Here is a 17,472-nt window from a genome sequence, read left to right on the forward strand (position 1 = left end):
GCAAAACAAATTTTTCAACCCTTGCAACCTCACGAATTGAAACTTTTCTTCTCTATAATTAACATTGCTAACCTGCAACCTTTATCATAATTATCACGCTCCCAGTAACATGATGATTATTAGCATAACACTTAAGCTCCCACTAGCTTTGACATGTACTCGGAAATCAGTTGGGCTTCTAAAAGTCAATACATTACTGACTTTCTTACCAAAGTTCATATTTCTGAGATGAGATTGCCTTGATAAGACTTTATCAAAATCATACACCTTATCTTAGATAGCTCACAGGTGTGTCTAAAGAATTTTAGAACTACGAAAAGGGATGTCATAATCATAGTCTCAATTGTTTAGACCTTTGCTATCTGCTTCAAATCTACTTGGTGGAAGTGTTTCCTCACCATTATTTTTCATGAATCGGAGAGAAACCTTATGACCCTTAGATTTTATGGTGTATGTGTTCTTATCCATGTGATTTTTTCAAAACCATAATCACAAGACACGATTAATGAAAAGTACAAACCGATATGGATTGAACTTGTGTAGTCTTAACTTCTTGCAACCTGGCAGCACAATGGCCTGCCATTGCTTCCAAGTTGTTATGCAACCAATTGAGAACTCTAAGAACTCATATGCAAAGCTAAATTTAACTGGAATGGGTACAGAAATATAAATATGTCAACACGATAGGTTATAAATCTCATGCCGTGTGCTAAAGTTAAACTATAGGTTTTTATTCTTGATTAGATCTTGAAATTCTTTTTAGGATCTTTAAGACTCCCACTGTCCTCTTGACATATAAGACTATCTTGCCAAATATTCAAGAGATAGTTTGGATTCTTTATCAATACAAACATTTCACACAATCGGTCTTAGTTGGTCTTTGTTTTATCCAAAACATCACAACTCACCAATTTCAAATGTACAAGAGTAGGACACACTTTACTCTTACATTTGACTAGTGTTAATAAACCTTCATTTATGATATGTCACTCAAGTTACAATCTTGGAGTATGACTCTAAGGATTGTTTTTGGAACGAGATATGAATCATCATCTTGATTTGACCACTTGAACAATTCATAGCTCCTCTTCACAGCTATCAGAATGACCTTAGAGGATGAATTGTGATAAGGTCTCTTAACCAGTAAGATGATCATATTACATGATACTAAAGTACTATCCCATCTTTTTTGATTTGAGAAACTTTTATCCTTCTACGTAATTTGATTCTTCTCATTCGTTCTGCCATATATCGAAAATTTTCCAATTTATCAGAATTACACTTAAACTTGTAAGTGTAACCATATTTACTAAACTTTAGTAAAACATGATGAATAGTCTTATAGATCTTTTGTGGTGGACTTTGACTAGTGCACAAGAATCTGTTCTCGATCCCTTAGTCCTTTACTTGACTCACACATCCATGTGAACAAGTAATCAGTCTTAATTTTCTAATTCTTTAAAGTTCTCATTCATCATACTATACACCTTGCATGATTCTATGTTTCGGTCCAATTGAAACTTGGGTGAAGAGAAACTTTCCTTATTTGGGAAATTTATACACTACCACAAATGAAAGAATCAAGTTCTAATTTCCACTCTTGCTATTAATGGAATCATATAGGCAACAATTTTTTTTCCACAGATGCCATTGTAAGGACATTTTTTTAAATAAATAAAATCAAAATGTTTTTTTTTTATTTTAAAAGCTTTGCGGAAAAACTATCCTTACAGTGCAAAAACACATGAAAACTTTGTTGTTATATATTCCTAAGAAATATATCATAACTCCGAAGAACTAGCTCAAGAATCCGATCTTTAAACTATGCGATAGAAATCCATCTACACGATCAGATTTAGCATACTCTTTCAATAAGTTTCTTCACTTTTCTTTGATTCTTACAACATCAACATGTGACCTAGTCACATCATGTAACAAGAATCTCATAATAGAAACTTAACAGAGTTAGATAGTGGACTTTACCTTATGTAGAGTCAATCTTATTGACTTGATCAACCTTATGATCTTTCAGGTAAATATGGCAGCATCGCAACTAATGCCCTTTCCTTTTGGCAATAAAACCATATAGACCCTTTGGGAATGGTACATGAGACAATCTCAGACTAAGCATTTCTCTTTACCATTTGATCAACCGAGTTGACTATGGCCAATCCCTTTCAATTGGGAAGAGAAAGCTTTTACTAGGTATCCAATGCAACCATTGTCAATGTCCATTGAAGGTTTGAGAAGTTGATCTACTAATCAAATTTGCTTTACCGAAGCTCCAAATCATTGCTGATTCAGCAGTACCAAGCATATAGATAAGATCATCAAGGGTCATCTCATAGTCTATTTCATAGTAGTCCCAAAGGTAACTCACTATGTGAGTTAGAAAGTGAATGAACATCCAACTTTTTTAAGACTTTGACACCCAACTCTCACGGCTTGTTAATATGTGACATCATCTCTAAGATGTGAGCACACATAGACTTTGCTTGCCAATAGGGCTTGAGTGACCTTGAACTTGTGGGTTAGGGAGAATAATTGGAGGAGATGGAGTAAGTGAAGTTCTAAGGGATTTGAGAAGATCATAGACATCTAAATTAGAAATCTTTTGGGAGATATTAAAGATAGTTGATTTAAAGTCTTTAATATAACACCCAATGTGAAATATTAAGGCTAGGACCCAACACAATATTTTATAACTTGGAAGAGGTATGTCGTAATCATAGCTATAGAATATTTAAAGGTAGGTGAATGGCGCTTCACCAATTTCCACCAAGGTATACGAAATGTATTATTAGGTTTTAATTGGTTTTGAAACTCCTAGATTCTTTTGAGATTCATTGAAATTTTCAATGGCATGTTTCAATCTTGAGTGTGCCCTTCAGGTTTTGTGACTGGGATGTCGAGGATCACAAAACAAGGTGTGAAAAACCATGCAAATATACTTGGTACCCTTAATATTTACCCCTCAATCGATGTGCCAATTAACTACACACGCTCCACCGATACTATGATAAACATTAAGTTACCCTTTGACCACCTTGTTAAATCAAGCTAGTGTGCTGGTTAACCACACACGCTCCACTAACCGACTTAAGCAAAGTGAAAAGTTTAATTTCATGGGTTAGCACCAAATTCACATTTTCCTAAGTAACTAAGATTGGGTATTAGTAAGAGTTTAGTTACTTAGTATTTATCATTAATACTTTTAATGAAGGGAGAATTATAGTCCTTGTCTTACCCGTTCGGCTAACGACCCTCCACCAGTCAAGGAAGCGGTAGGTCAGAGGGGACACCCATTAAACTACCATTTTATAGGCAATAACCTTATACCCCCCTTATACACTGGCTTCGTGAATGAGGCCTACTAATGGTAAGATGAGTTGCTCTTATACATATGTATAAATATTATTACCTTATAATAGTATAAAGTATAAGGGTTGAATTTTAACTTTTAAAATTCTAAGGGCATAACTTAGAATTAAAGTATTCATGGGAAAACTTTACGAATTCCAAAACTTAAGGGCAAGTTTTGAAACTATTCAAAACTATTTAATTCCATAACTTATGTGTTTAAAGTAGTTTTAATTAAGAAAACTCTTCAAGTTCCATAACTTGAGGACAAGTTATGGAAGACTTTAAACCATTAAAGAGTCTAACTCCTCTTGTTTTGTAACTTATGGAACTAATTAAGGTTACACATTTTTATTATTTAATGAAGAGACTCTTGAACCTCCATAACTTGACGACAAGTTATGGAGTCATAAAACCATTTAATGAGGATAAGATTCTTCATTTTTTAACCTTTGCCAACTTTTATGAGTTTTAAGAAACTTAAATGCAACCTTTCATGTAACATGAGGACAAGTTACACAAACACATTTTAGAATCAATTTTTAGATTAAAATGGATTAAAGACACATAATCAATCAACTTTTCTATTAATCTAAGCAACTCATATGAACAAAGATAATTCACATCAAACTTTTTCATGTAATTAGCATAACTCTTAAACTAATACAAAACATGAATCATATCTTTGAAATTGGATTAGTATGAACATTACCACATCAAAAATAAGCTTATAAGTCCAAAAACAACGTTGGGTAATGTTCCTAGTCCAATTTCAGCAAAAACAATCGAATATATGCTGCCAGGGGGTCCAACTCATCGAGTGCATGAACCACCTCAGCGAGTTGGATGCTTTTTTTCCTTGGACTCGAAGAGTCTGCTTTGTAGACAGCAACAAAATTCGATTTTCAGCCAATTTTTGCAAGTATAGCAAGAAAACAAGCCTAGTCTCTGATACCACTGTTAGGTTTTGAGCATTCTAACACTCCTAAGTGTACATGGAACCATAAATACCTTGGATCTATGTTTTCTCTATTATACATGCAAATATGAACTTTCCAAGGTATTCATCCTAACTAGCATAATAACATTGATTCATATGAATATCTCAAGTTAGAATTACATACCTCTTTGATGTAGAATATCTTCATGAAGCTTGAGTGCCTAGTGCCCCAAGTGTGACACCTCAAATGGTTCACACAACACCAAATACACTTGGAATAACTTAAGAGAATATAAACACTTCATGAAAATCGGCTAGCCCTTCCTATCACACATAATGGCCGATTTTTCCCAAGAATAAGATCTTTATATAGTGTGAGAATTAGGGTAAACCCTAATTGTGATGGCTTTCCATTTGGTTGGATCCATAGATTCAAATACACCATGGAGCATCCTATGGGTTTTAGCCCAACTTGATAATCCATGGAGTCTTAGCCCACTATAAAAGTATGGATGATTTACACAATTAACGCATATATTTTATTAGTCTTCTTTTGATCAATTAATTAATTCTAGATTAATTCTTTATCAATACTAATTAAATAAGCTTATTAATATATTAGAACTTATGATATATTACCAAACCTAAAGTGTTATTTCTCACATGAAGTCTTGATCTGAGGAGTTTCTGGTTTAGGGAAACATATTGATGCAAACTGACTCAACATTGGTGGTTTTGAGAGTCCCAACTCTACAATTCTTACAAGAAGTTCGATTCATTAATTAGGAAGTTGTGAAATATGTTGGCATGATATTTAGTTTTTTTCACTGTTTTCTTTTTGAGGCTCTTATTAGGTAGCTACCTTGTGCTCAGATAAAGGGTTCACCAGCATTGATTGGTCAGGGGTCCTGATCTTCAGTGGCTATCAAGTGTTTCTGTTCGGGAAATAAGTGAGTTTTTTCGTAGAAAGAAGTAGATGGTCAAGGAGCTCGTTGTAGCTAGTGATTCTTTCTGTCTAGGATGAAAATGGATAGAGAGGGGAGCTTTATCCCGAGTATTCGCTATAGTAGACTTCAATGATGAAGTCTTAAATCAAGGGGGGGGGGGGAGGGGGGAGAATTATAACATCCCGATGATGAGATACTTTTCATTTTGACCCTATAATTGAATTATATTGAATTTGGTCCCTAAGTATAATAATGAGCGCATTGATGTCCCTAGTGGCATTTTTGTAATTTGGAAGTTTGGAGAGTACGCCATGTGTACGTATGTATGTTGGGCATACTAGGGCAGCCCCTAGTACATAGGGCATACGTGACAGGCTTGAAAACCCTAATTTTTATGGTTTGGCTCATATTTAAACCCTATTATAGCCACATTTCACCTCACCTCATCAGCCTCCATCCTCTTGGAACGTTCTTGCAACCCTAATCCATATTATGAAGCATTTCTAAGCTTGAGTGTGGGTGTTTTGTGCCACTAAAGAAGAGGGAAAGGACTAGAGACCATCTTGGAGGAATAAAACTCTTTAGATCTAGAATCTCACCATCTTTTGGCATCATTTGGAGGAATAAAGTTCTAAACTTTGTGAAGTTTCCTTTAGATCTGGTGTTGGGTTGGTTATTGGTTCCTTTTTGTCCCAAATGTGGTGATTCATGAACACAACATGTTCTTGACCCATTAAGCTATACTTTCATACCTTAAGAGGGGTCTTAAGTCATAAAAATGGGATCTAAGTTATTGGTTTTGCTCTATGCATTATTTAGAGGGTCATAAAGGACTTATGGCATTAAGAAATTAATGAAGGGATGGAAGATATGGGCATACGCCCTGCATGAATTGAGTACGCAGCACGTAAGTGGTCAAGGCTCCCTATGGGGGTCAATATGGAGTATACATAGCGTACATCTGGAGTACGCCCCATATACATCTTCTGTGTCAACTCGACTGAGTTGACTCAGCTAGGTTGAGTCAGATGACTTATGTATTTTTGACCAATTTGATCTTGGGCATTGACTTTTGTTGACTTTGTTGACTTTTTTTATCAAGTTAGACATTAGGTCAAACTGAAGGGTTTGGATTGGGATCGAATCGCGTTATTCTTGGGATTTTCATTTCAGGTGAGTTTCGCCTCATTGTACCATGGGTCGAAGGCACCAATTTCGGCCGACTAGTTTTTCGGTTATCTATTAGTAGAGGAATGCCTTAGCGACTGTATATAGTCACGTAGGATAGGCTGAGGACTCTTGATATAGGCTCTCTTACCTATTCCTCATTTGGTTGTGGTTCTAGGGTAGGATCACTTGTCCGAGTGTTTATCTCACCTCTGATTATATATAGTTATGCATTTCTAGGTTTATTGCTACTTAGTCTAACACGGTACTATAATAATCTATTAGATCTATATTATGGTATCGAGTATGTTGATAGGTTATGGTGATATGTTAGATCTGTATTCTCGTATCAAGTATGATGATAGGCTGTGGTGATCTGTTAGATATGTATTTTGGTATTGAGTATGCTAATATGATGTAGTGATATGTTAGGTATGTATTCTGGTGGCGAGTATGCTTCTATGTTATAAATATCTGTTAGATCTTTATTCTTGTGTCAAGTATGTTGTTATGTTGTAGTGATCTGTTAGATTGGTATCATGGTATTGAATATGTTATTATGTTGTAGTATTTTGTTAGATCGGTATCTTGCTATGTAGGATGTTGTTATGCTATAATGCACTGTTGGAATTGTATGATATATGTACTTACTGGTTATCATCTGCTAGCGTGCCTTAGGAACCACTTGTGGTTATATAGAATAGCCTGAAACCTCTTGGTCTAGGCTCTATTCCATGTTCCTCATTTTGTTGTGGCTCTAGAAGAGGATCATCTGTTCGGGCAGCTATCTCACCTCTGGCTACTTATGGTTATGCATTTCATGTAGGTAAGCTGGTAGTAAGAGTGTGTGCTTTGAAAGGACTGGTAGGTGAGGGTGAGATGTATGATTGTTTTTTTCATGTTTTATGTGTCGGCTTGATCCTTTTTTTTATATATATCAACATATGGTAATGGTTGGGTTGAGGCGGCCATGCTTTGTGCTGCAAGCCGAGATACCTTGTGTAGGCCAGCTGTAAGCCGAAGTCACGAAGGCCCGGGAAGAGCTATTGCGTTGAAGCGGTAGGCTAATAAACCATCGTTGTCCGGCCTGGATAAACTGAAGGCCTACGAGGTGGTGCAGTTGGCAAAAGGCCAAAGTGTGACAATTATACATGCATGCATATTTATCGTATGTAGTATTTCAGGGGAAACTCACTAATCTTTATGCTTAGCCAGTTGTTTATGGTTTCAGATATCATTGGTGATTACGGGAGGGAGAAGGCGGGACTGTACACACTTATCAGCAACATTAAAGATTCCTCGTTTTCTATGATACTCTGATTTTTAATAAATTTAATTTGGAATAAATGGCCTTCTTAAATAATGGATTAATAAATTGGAATGTTTTACCTTAATAAAAAAAAATTGTGAAAATGCGAGGTTACACGAATCAATCATCAACTGTCCAAAACCAACATCAAGTCATAATATTCAAAACATCAACATACAATTATTTCAAATGCGGAAAAAATGAGGGGAGGATGGTGTGCCATCCTGTCGGGCCCTTCTCTTTTGAATCGAAAGTACCTGAAACCATAAACATAAAGTAAAAACATAGTGAATTACCCAAAATACCACATACGTAAAACACATAAGTGCCATGGGCTACCCCCATGGTATTTCCTTGCAATGTCGAGGGCCAAATCTCGGTCATACATACAAGTGTCATGGACTACCCCTATGATATTTCCTCGTAATGTCGAGGGCCAAATGTTGGTCTTACATATAAGTTCCATGCAATACCCCCATGGTCTTTCCTTGCAATGTTGATGGCCAAATCCCGGTGTTACATACAAGTTCCAGGGGCCAAATCATGGTCTTTTATACAATTTTCAGGGGCTAGATCTTGGTCTTTCATGCAAGCATCACAAAGACAAGTAGCATTCCACATGAAAAGTAATTGGCCGGCATTGGTGCCTTCGACCCATGGATATAATGAGAAAAATCACCTCTTATACAGATAACCAAGCTGAATAGCACGCCGCTCTGAGATTAATTCTACTAGTCACCTCCACAAGATGCATAATGAAGAGAAAATGCTAGATCCAAGGTCTTGAGAGCAAAACCACTCCCTTGATGATTTTCCTTCATAACCAAGAAAGCCGACAAATCACTTTAAATGCTCAAAATGCTCTACATAAATTACAGTTTGCAAGGAGGGTCGAATTTGTGTTGGAGGCTAATAAGGAGAAGGGTTTGGGACGATAATGGTGCTTATATTGTACCCAAACCCTATATATTAGGGTTATGTCCAATTTGTGTACGCTCTACGTACCAATGTGTACACTTAGCATACGTGCACAACACCAAGTATCTGTACCAATGTGTACGTTTAGCATACTCATGGTTCACCCATTATTACAAGAATGCCATTGATGACCAATCTTGTAACATCCCGAAATATCAAGAGTAGAGTTGAAGGGATAAAAGAGTAAATTGGGAATGAGTGACTCGGCGAGTCCATGTGCGGACTCGGCGAGTAGAGTCGCGACTTGGTCGCGTGTTAAGTGGCCGACTCGGCGAGTCAGTGTATGGACTCGGCGAGTAGGCGCTGAGTGGAGAAAACCCTAATTCTCGGGGTTGAGCCTTATATAAAGATCACTATGTTTTCCTCCCAGACTCTTTATTACCCCTTGAGCCCCATAAAACCCTAAATCATGGAGAAGCACCATTGTTGAGTGGATTGGAGCTTGGAGAAGTCATGATTGAAGGAATTTTGGGAAGATTAAAGGCTTGGAGCAAGGGGCTTTGCTTGGATTCGAATTGCATTGCAGTTGGGGCATCACTTAGAGGTAATATCTCGTTATTGACCTGTTGTTATGTTGTTTCTTCATTTTGGGGTTTGTGAGAAATTATCTATGGATGAAATGGGAAGTCTAGAGGTTAGATCTGAGGTTGCTACCTCAGATCTGGAAGGGAGAAGAATCAGAGAGCATGAAAGTCCCTGTGTTGGAGTGTTTAGTGAAGCTTACATGTCCCAAACCCTAGCCCCAATGTGCAAATGGCTTAGATCTCTTTGGCTTCACGTAAAGTTTGCCACTTTACATGATGGATGAGTGGTAGGAGACTAGATCTATGTTTTGGATCAATTGCATGGCCTGAAATGCTTCTGTATGGATTCAGACCGGTGGTACTCGACGAGTCACATGGGGCGACTCGACGAGTTGCTTGAAGATGGCCTGGAACTCGACGAGTTGGAAGAACAACTCGGCGAGTAGGTTGAAGATAGCCTTGGACTCGACGAGTCCATTTGGACTCGGCAAGTCTTGTCGAAGAGTCCCAAATATTCTCTGGTTGAGTCGAGAATCGGTGAGTCGAGGGATGACTCGGTGAGTCGTGTGCGAGTGGACTCAGAGTTGTTGGACTCGGCGAGTCTCGGGGTGACTCGGCGAGTCTCGGGGTGACTCGGCGAGTTAGGTCGCAGATTGAGTGAAGTTCTGATTATGGGAACTCAACGAGTCACAGGGTTGACTCGGCGAGTAGGGTCAGTCAGGGGTTGACTTAGACTGAGGACTTTGATTTCGACTAAGGGTTGGCCGTTGACTTTTAGGGTTTGGTCAGCGATGTGGCCTTTGGGCCAAGAGAGAGGTAAAATAGTCTTTTACCCATAAGAGGGTGTTATGAGAGGATTTATTCTAGTCTCGAGAGTTATATTCATGAGATTATTTGCCTTACGTGTTAGGCGGTGGCGAGTTCGAGATTCAAGTGTGGGGATATCTGCTTTCTGCTTGCCAGGTGAGTCTTCTCACTATACTTTACCTTGAGTAGGTAACCAGAGTTATGTGATCAGAGTATTTGTATGCTATATGTACGTGATGTGTTGTATTGCATTATTTCTATGTGATTTATGTTGTGCATGTTTATAGAGTTGGAACCGGAAGGTTCCCAGAGTTAGAACCTGAGGGTTCACAGAGTTTGGGTGCACGTACCCATAGAGTTATAGCCTCGAGTGTCTAATATGTGTTATGTGTGGTATTTGGGGAACTCACTAAGTTTCGTGCTTACAGTGTTTTGTGTGATGTTTTTTTCAGGTTTCTTTCAGTATCACGGGACGGCACCGGCTTGATTGTACACACCAGAGAAAGAGTCATATTTTGGAGGATCCTGGTTTTCTATGCAAGTGAAAATGGAGTCATGTTTTGTAAATCGATTATGAATGAGATTTTAAACAATTGTTTCTAAGAATAAAATGATTATTTTAAATGAAAATTTTGTCTTGAAATTTACGGTGTTACAAGTTGGTATCAAAGCCTTGGTTTGAGGGATTCGGATGCGCCTTTGGGTAAATTTGGACACAAACTAAGGAAGTAAGAAAATTTTTAAGGAAATAATTTTCTAAAAATGAATAAAAGTTCAAAGAGAATGCAAGAAGGAGCAGTGTGTACAATCAGCCAGAGCCCGAACGGTGATTTCCCAAAATACCCTTATTTTTGTGTTATGAGATATGTATGATGCACTTTATGAGATATTATTGCATGCTAGAGACAGACTAGGTATTTCATATGTTAGGACTAGAGTGGCCTGATTTGTGATGCCTTAGCCTAGGACTCGTTGTTATAGGTGTTATGCTTTTGAGTATGTGATGAGTGAGAGTATCCAGTTGGAACCCTTGAGGGGAAGAGTTACAGAGTTCGGTGGTACTTTTGAGGATGAGCCGAGAAGGTGGAGTTATCACAGAGAGGGAGTCCTATGTATTCTTCGATGCTCGAATGTTGCTTGCTTTGTGCTTTGTGGAACTCTCGATGATGGGAGTCAGCTACCAAGTGAATATGACGATATTCAGGAGGTAGATGGCTGGCATCATAGGGAGCTCTTCAGCAGCTGATAGCAAAGAAGTGGGAGGAGAACGGAAGAGCCTAGGGAGTAACCCTGTCCAGATGAGTACGCTTGTAGAATAGAGAATTTTGTTGGGGAGCTAGCACGCGCGATGGGATTGTCAAAAGAGCAGGTCGAGCAGCTATTTAGAACCTCTGGGATGGTCCGTGTGGAAAGTATGGGTAGATGTGGTAGGTAGTATGGGCCCGTACTACTGAAAGCAGAGGACCCATACTTGATACAGGGAGTATTCTGAAGGTTCTAAGGAGCAGATTGAGGAGTGATGTTATGGTTTGAGTACCATACATCGGAGCGGATCGAGGAGTGATGTTATGGTTCGGGTACCATACATCAGGGCAGATTGAGGAGTGATGTTATGGTTTGGGTACCATACATCAGAGCAGATTGAGGAGTGATGTTATGGTTTGAGTACCATACATCGGAGCAGATCGAGGAGTGATGTTATGGTTCGGGTACCATACATCAGGGTAGATTGAGGAGTGATGTTATGGTTCAGATACCATACATCAGAACAGATTGACGAGTGATGTTATGGTTTGAGTACCATACATCAGAGCGGATCGAGGAGTGATGTTATGGTTCGGGTACCATACATCAGGGCAGATTGAGGAGCGATGTTATGGTTCGGGTACCATGCATCAGGGCAGATTGAGGAGTGATGTTATGGTTCAGGTACCATACATCAGGGCATCTTGAGGAGTGATGTTATGGTTCGGGTACCATACATCAGAGCATATTGAGGAGTGATGTTATGGTCCAGGTACCGTACATCGTAGCGGATTGGGGAGTGATGTTATGGTTAGGGTACCATACACCAGGGCATATTGAGAAGAGATGTCATGGAAAGAGTACCATGGTTCGTAGTAAATGATGTTTGTGGTTCTTCGGTTATTCGGTCATGAGTAAGTTCGAAGAGGCGTCCCTTGAGAGGGAGATCGAGAGCCCCTCAGAGTATTTTAGTAAGGAGTCAGTGAGAAGGGAGAATTTCGATCTGAGTTGGGCGATCAGTCGATAAAGGAGATGTCACCTCTTATGATCTGGGAGGTACTGATTATGCTCGTGTGAAAAATATGAGAAGCATGATGTTTTGGTTTTGAGTTTAGGGGTAAAGCATGCAGGTCGTCATTGATGATGATTTCCCACCAGAGTATCAGGTAGCATGTGTGCCGCGAGGCAGTGATCTATCATGAGCAGATAGTCAGTTGAGTCTGGGATAGTCGAGGGCCACGCTATACCTAATTGATTTAGTCGGGTGTACGGTAGTGGTATCAGCGGGGAGTTCAGTCGAGTTTGGCGGTGCCGAGAGTTTTCTATCCATGGGGTGTTGAATTTGGGAGTGGGTTCCTATTCTTGGGATGATCCCGGTGTTGGAGCATTGGTTAATGAGTTGAGGTGAGGGGTTCGATGATTTTATGGTTCAGTCTATGAGCCAGGGATGTTATCGAGCAGTTGAGTTGTTTGGTACTAAATTGGTACAAGATTTGGAACGACGAGAGGCAGACGTGACGAGAAGTTCTTGAGGAGTTCACCAGAGGTTCAGAGTATATGAGGTCGATTCATTTCCTTAAGGGGGGATTATCGGGCGTTGTGTAGCACTTTCCGGGGGCAGGTGCGATTTTGCTGAAGAATATAGTTATGGGTTAGTTGCGTACTATTTGGTGATGGTTCGAACCCTAAGTGGGGGAGAACCGGGTGCCGTATGTAAGAAAGCAGAGATTTGTCAAGAGCAGTTATAAGTGGAGTATAGAGATATGCGGTAAGAAATCATGAGACCAAAGATGTTGGTGATCGAGGAAAGGGGTCAGAGTGAGTTACTGCGGGAAGTACTTATTTAAGAAGGATGAATGTCTCCACGACAGGTGTTTATTAGTCAGGAATCTGGTATTGGTCAGTGTTGGGGCAAGTAGATAAAGAATGATTGGGCAGCCAACTCTGGGGTCGGTATGCGTATCCTTGTTTGGATTTTGAGCGGCGGGAAAAAGGGTTTCGGAGAATTATCAGTGTATTTCGTAGCGTTAGCATTTCTTCGTATTGCAATTAAGAAATTGAATACACCGAAGTTGAAACTTGGGAAAAATGAAGATCTAGTTATGGGGTTCAGAGGGAATGTATTATTGCACCTATATGGTGCTTGGAGCAAGAGATCTGTGGTTGTGGCAGGATCTTGTGATGTTCGGTGGGGGTGTTCCGAGGTATACAGGTATTGATATCTTTATTTCAAAGTTATTCGTGAATGTTGAGTTGAGACGACTTGTGGTATATCAGGTATCTATGGATCTAGTGAGAGCCTTCGAGTATGGGCATCCAGGGAGATTACTTGGGAGAGTGGATCTTCGCAAGGGTGGCCATCTGTTATGACGATTGCCTCCAGAGTTTGTGATGAATATTCGAGACGAGTATGGGTAGCCGCCTATGATAGTCTGTGGAGCACGAACTAGTGGAGTCAGAGGGTGTTGTGATACTGCGGGGAGCCGTAGTACTCACTAGTCAGAGGGTGTTGTGATACTGCGGGGAGCCGTAGTACTCACTAATCAGAGGGTGCTGTGATACCGCAGGGAGCCGTAGTGCTCACTAGATGGAAAGAGAGTGTGATGATGGAATGTTCTCCGATCAATGTATGATGTGGAGGAGTTTTGGGCTTGAGTAGCCTAGTATTGAGTTTTTGGAGCATGGATGTTGGACTGGGGGCGAGACTGGGGTCCCCGTCTCTGTTGGGGAATATGGTGAGATGCGCAAGGGATATGCGCAGCAGAAACCAGAGATCAGAGTGGAGACGATCCTCGATTGGATTGTACTTTCTTGCATAAGGAAAAGAGAATTCGTGACTTGCGTGTCACGGGGCCGGGATAGTGGTCACGGGGAGGAAGTTAGTGGGATATTTGGATCATGATTTGGGTGACCTTTGGCGGCTCAGCTGTGGAGTCAAAAGCTGACCTGGTGACCAGTCTCGAAGAGGGATATGAGATGAGCTAGAGCCTATCATGATGATGTCTGAGGACACCTCAGAGGGAGTGAACAATTCAGACGCTCAAAGACATGCTTCGGGCATGTGTATTAGATTTCGGAGGGTGTTGCAGCACGTATTTATCCTTGGTTGAGTTATCCTATTTCAACAGCCATCATTAGTGCATTGGTATGCCACCCTTTGTGTTGTTGTATGGGAGGAAGTGTCGGACCCTCATTTGCTGAGGAAAGTGTCGATTCGCGGAAGTGGAAGTTGTAGTAAGAATGGATGATTTGGAGTATGATGGTCGAACATTGTGTCTGTGACAGTGGTATGGAATGACATCATGATGGGATGTCTGCTGAGGATGCGGAAGGGATTCTGCGGGTGTAGAGCCAAGAGTCTCAGGATGGATGTAGGGATGGAGTCTGGGACTCCCAGCTTGATTCTGGTCAAGGGCCGTGTGCGTAGTGGTGGTATCTCCTGGGGATGTTAGAGATGTCATCAGTGCGATGGGTTCTCCTAACCCGAGAGTGCAAAGGTTGGTGCGGCTTGGGTGCTTGATTGCAAGAAGAGGACTCATGAGAGTTGTTCTAGGATTGAAGAGTGGGCCTTTCTGTCGTCACGGATTGGATAGAATGGGATTCGGATCGGGGATCCGATGTTTCATGGCTTCTAACCCTTATGGGTCAAGTGATTGTTGAGATTTGGGTCAGTGATGTTTCATGGGTAATTCTCAGATCATTGAGTGTGGTTATCAAAGGGTACATCCAGTGCCCAGTTCGAGATAGTGGTCAGGACACCGTAAGGAAAGGAAAAGTGTGTTCGAGTTTCGATGGGTATGCCTTGTGATATGTGGTCCGATTAAGGCCAGGTAGCACGTTGTGGGAGTATTTCTGGAGTTGAGTTGCTGTAGGCTTCGAGGGCGAAGCCTAATTTAAGTGGGGGAGAATTGTAACATCCCGAAATATCAAGAGTAGAGTTGAAGGGCTAAAAGAGTAAATTGGGAAAGAGTGACTCGGCGAGTCCATGTGTGGACTCGGCAAGTAGAGTCGCGACTTGGTCGTGTGTTAAGTGGCCGACTTGGGGAGTCAGTGTATGGACTGGGCGAGTAGGCGTTGAGTGGAGAAAACGCTAATTCTCGGGGTTGAGCCTTATATAAAGACAATATGTTTTCCTCCCAGCCTCTTTATCACCCCTTGAGCCCCAGAAAACCCTAAATCACGGAGAAGCACCATTGTTGAGTGGATTGGAGCTTGGAGAAGTAATGATTGAAGGAATTTTAGGAATATTAAAGGCTTGGAGCAAGGGGCTTTGCTTGGATTCGAATTGCATTGCAGTTGGGGCATCACTTAGAGGTAATATCTCGTTATTGACCTGTTGTTATGTTGTTTCTTCATTTTGGGGTTTGTGAGAAATTCTCTATGGATGAAATGGGAAGTCTAGACGTTGCTACCTTAGATGTGGAAGGGAGAAGAATCAGAGAGCATGAAAGTCCCTGTGTTGGAGTGTTAGTGAAGCTTACATGTCCCAAACCCTAGCCCCAATGTGCAAACAGCTTAGATCTCTTTGGATTCACGTAAAGTTTGCCACTTTACGTGATGGATGAGTGGTAGGAGACTAGATCAATGTTTTGGATCAATTGCATGGCCTGAGATGCTTTTGTATGGATTCAGACCGGTGGTACTCGACGAGTCACATGGGGCGACTCGACGAGTTGCTTGAAGATGGCCTGGAACTCGACGAGTTGGAAGAACAACTCGGCAAGTAGGTTGAAGATAGCCTTGGACTCGACGAGTCCATTTGGACTCGGCGAGTCTTGTCGAAGAGTCCCAAATATTCTCTGGTTGAGTCGAGAATCGGTGAGTCGAGGGATGACTCGGTGAGTCGTGTGCGAGTGGACTCAGAGTTGTTGGACTCGGCGAGTCTCGGGGTGACTCGGCGAGTTAGGTCGCAGATTGAGTGAAGTTCTAATTATTAGAACTCATCGAGTCACAGGGTTGACTCGGCAAGTAGGGTCAGTCAGGGGTTGACTTAGACTGAGGACTTTGATTTCGACTAAGGGTTGGCCGTTGACTTTTAGGGTTTGGTCAGCGATGTGGCCTTTGGGCCAAGAGAGAGGTAAAATAGTCTTTTACCCATAAGAGGGTGTTATGAGAGGATTTATTCTAGTCTCGAGAGTTATATTCATGAGAATATTTGCCTTACGTGTTAGGCGGTGGCGAGTTTGAGATTCAAGTGTGGGGATATCTGCTTTCTGCTTGCCAGGTGAGTCTTCTCACTATACTTTCCCTTGAGTAGGTAACCAGAGTTATGTGATCAGAGTATTTGTATGCTATATGTACGTGATATGTTGTACTGCATTATTTCTATGTGATTTATGCTGTACATGTGTATAGAGTTGGAACTGGAAGGTTCCCTGTGTTAGAACCTGAAGGTTCACAGAGTTTGGGTGCACGGACCCATAGAGTTATAGCCTCGAGTGGCTAATATGTGTTATGTGTGGTATTTTGGGGAACTCACTAAGCTTCGTGCTTACAGTGTTTTGTGTGATGTTTTTTTCAGGTTTCTTTCAGTATCACGGGACGGCACCGTCTTGATTCTACACACCAGAGAAAGAGTCATATTTTGGAGGATCCTGGTTTTCTATGCAAGTGAAAATGGAGTCATGTTTTTTAAATCGACTATGAATGAGATTTTAAACAAGTGTTTCTAAGAATAAAATGATTATTTTAAATGAAAAAATTGTCTTGAAATTTACGGTGTTACAAATCTAGCATCAAATATTAACTCAAGGGCTAAAAGAGAATACCCATAATTAGATGTTACAACTCACCCCCACTCGAACTACACTTCATCCTCGACGTTTGCTGCCACAACTAAATCCGGCCAGTGCCATCGTATGTTTACCTCAGGCTCCCATGTCCATTAGGAACCCTTCTAACATTTTCACTAGACCTGGAACAGTGACACTTCTTTGTTGCTCATAGAATTTGACTTCCGATCTAAGATCTCCACAAGTCTTTCCATATAATTCAGGCGATCATTAACCTAAATGTCATCTAGAGGAATAACTATGGACTCACCATCCATGCACTTTCATAGCTGAGACACATGGAAGGTGTTATGGACCTGGATAAGCTCATTGGGTAAATCCAGTCGGTATGTAACCTTTCCCACCCGGGCCGAAATACTGAAAGGTCTAATGAACCTAGGGCCCAGCTTTCCCTTCTTCCACA

This window comes from Lactuca saligna, chromosome 2, assembly GCF_052625555.1.
Source record: "Lactuca saligna cultivar CGN05327 chromosome 2, ASM5262555v1, whole genome shotgun sequence".
Lineage (NCBI taxonomy): Eukaryota > Viridiplantae > Streptophyta > Magnoliopsida > Asterales > Asteraceae > Lactuca > Lactuca saligna.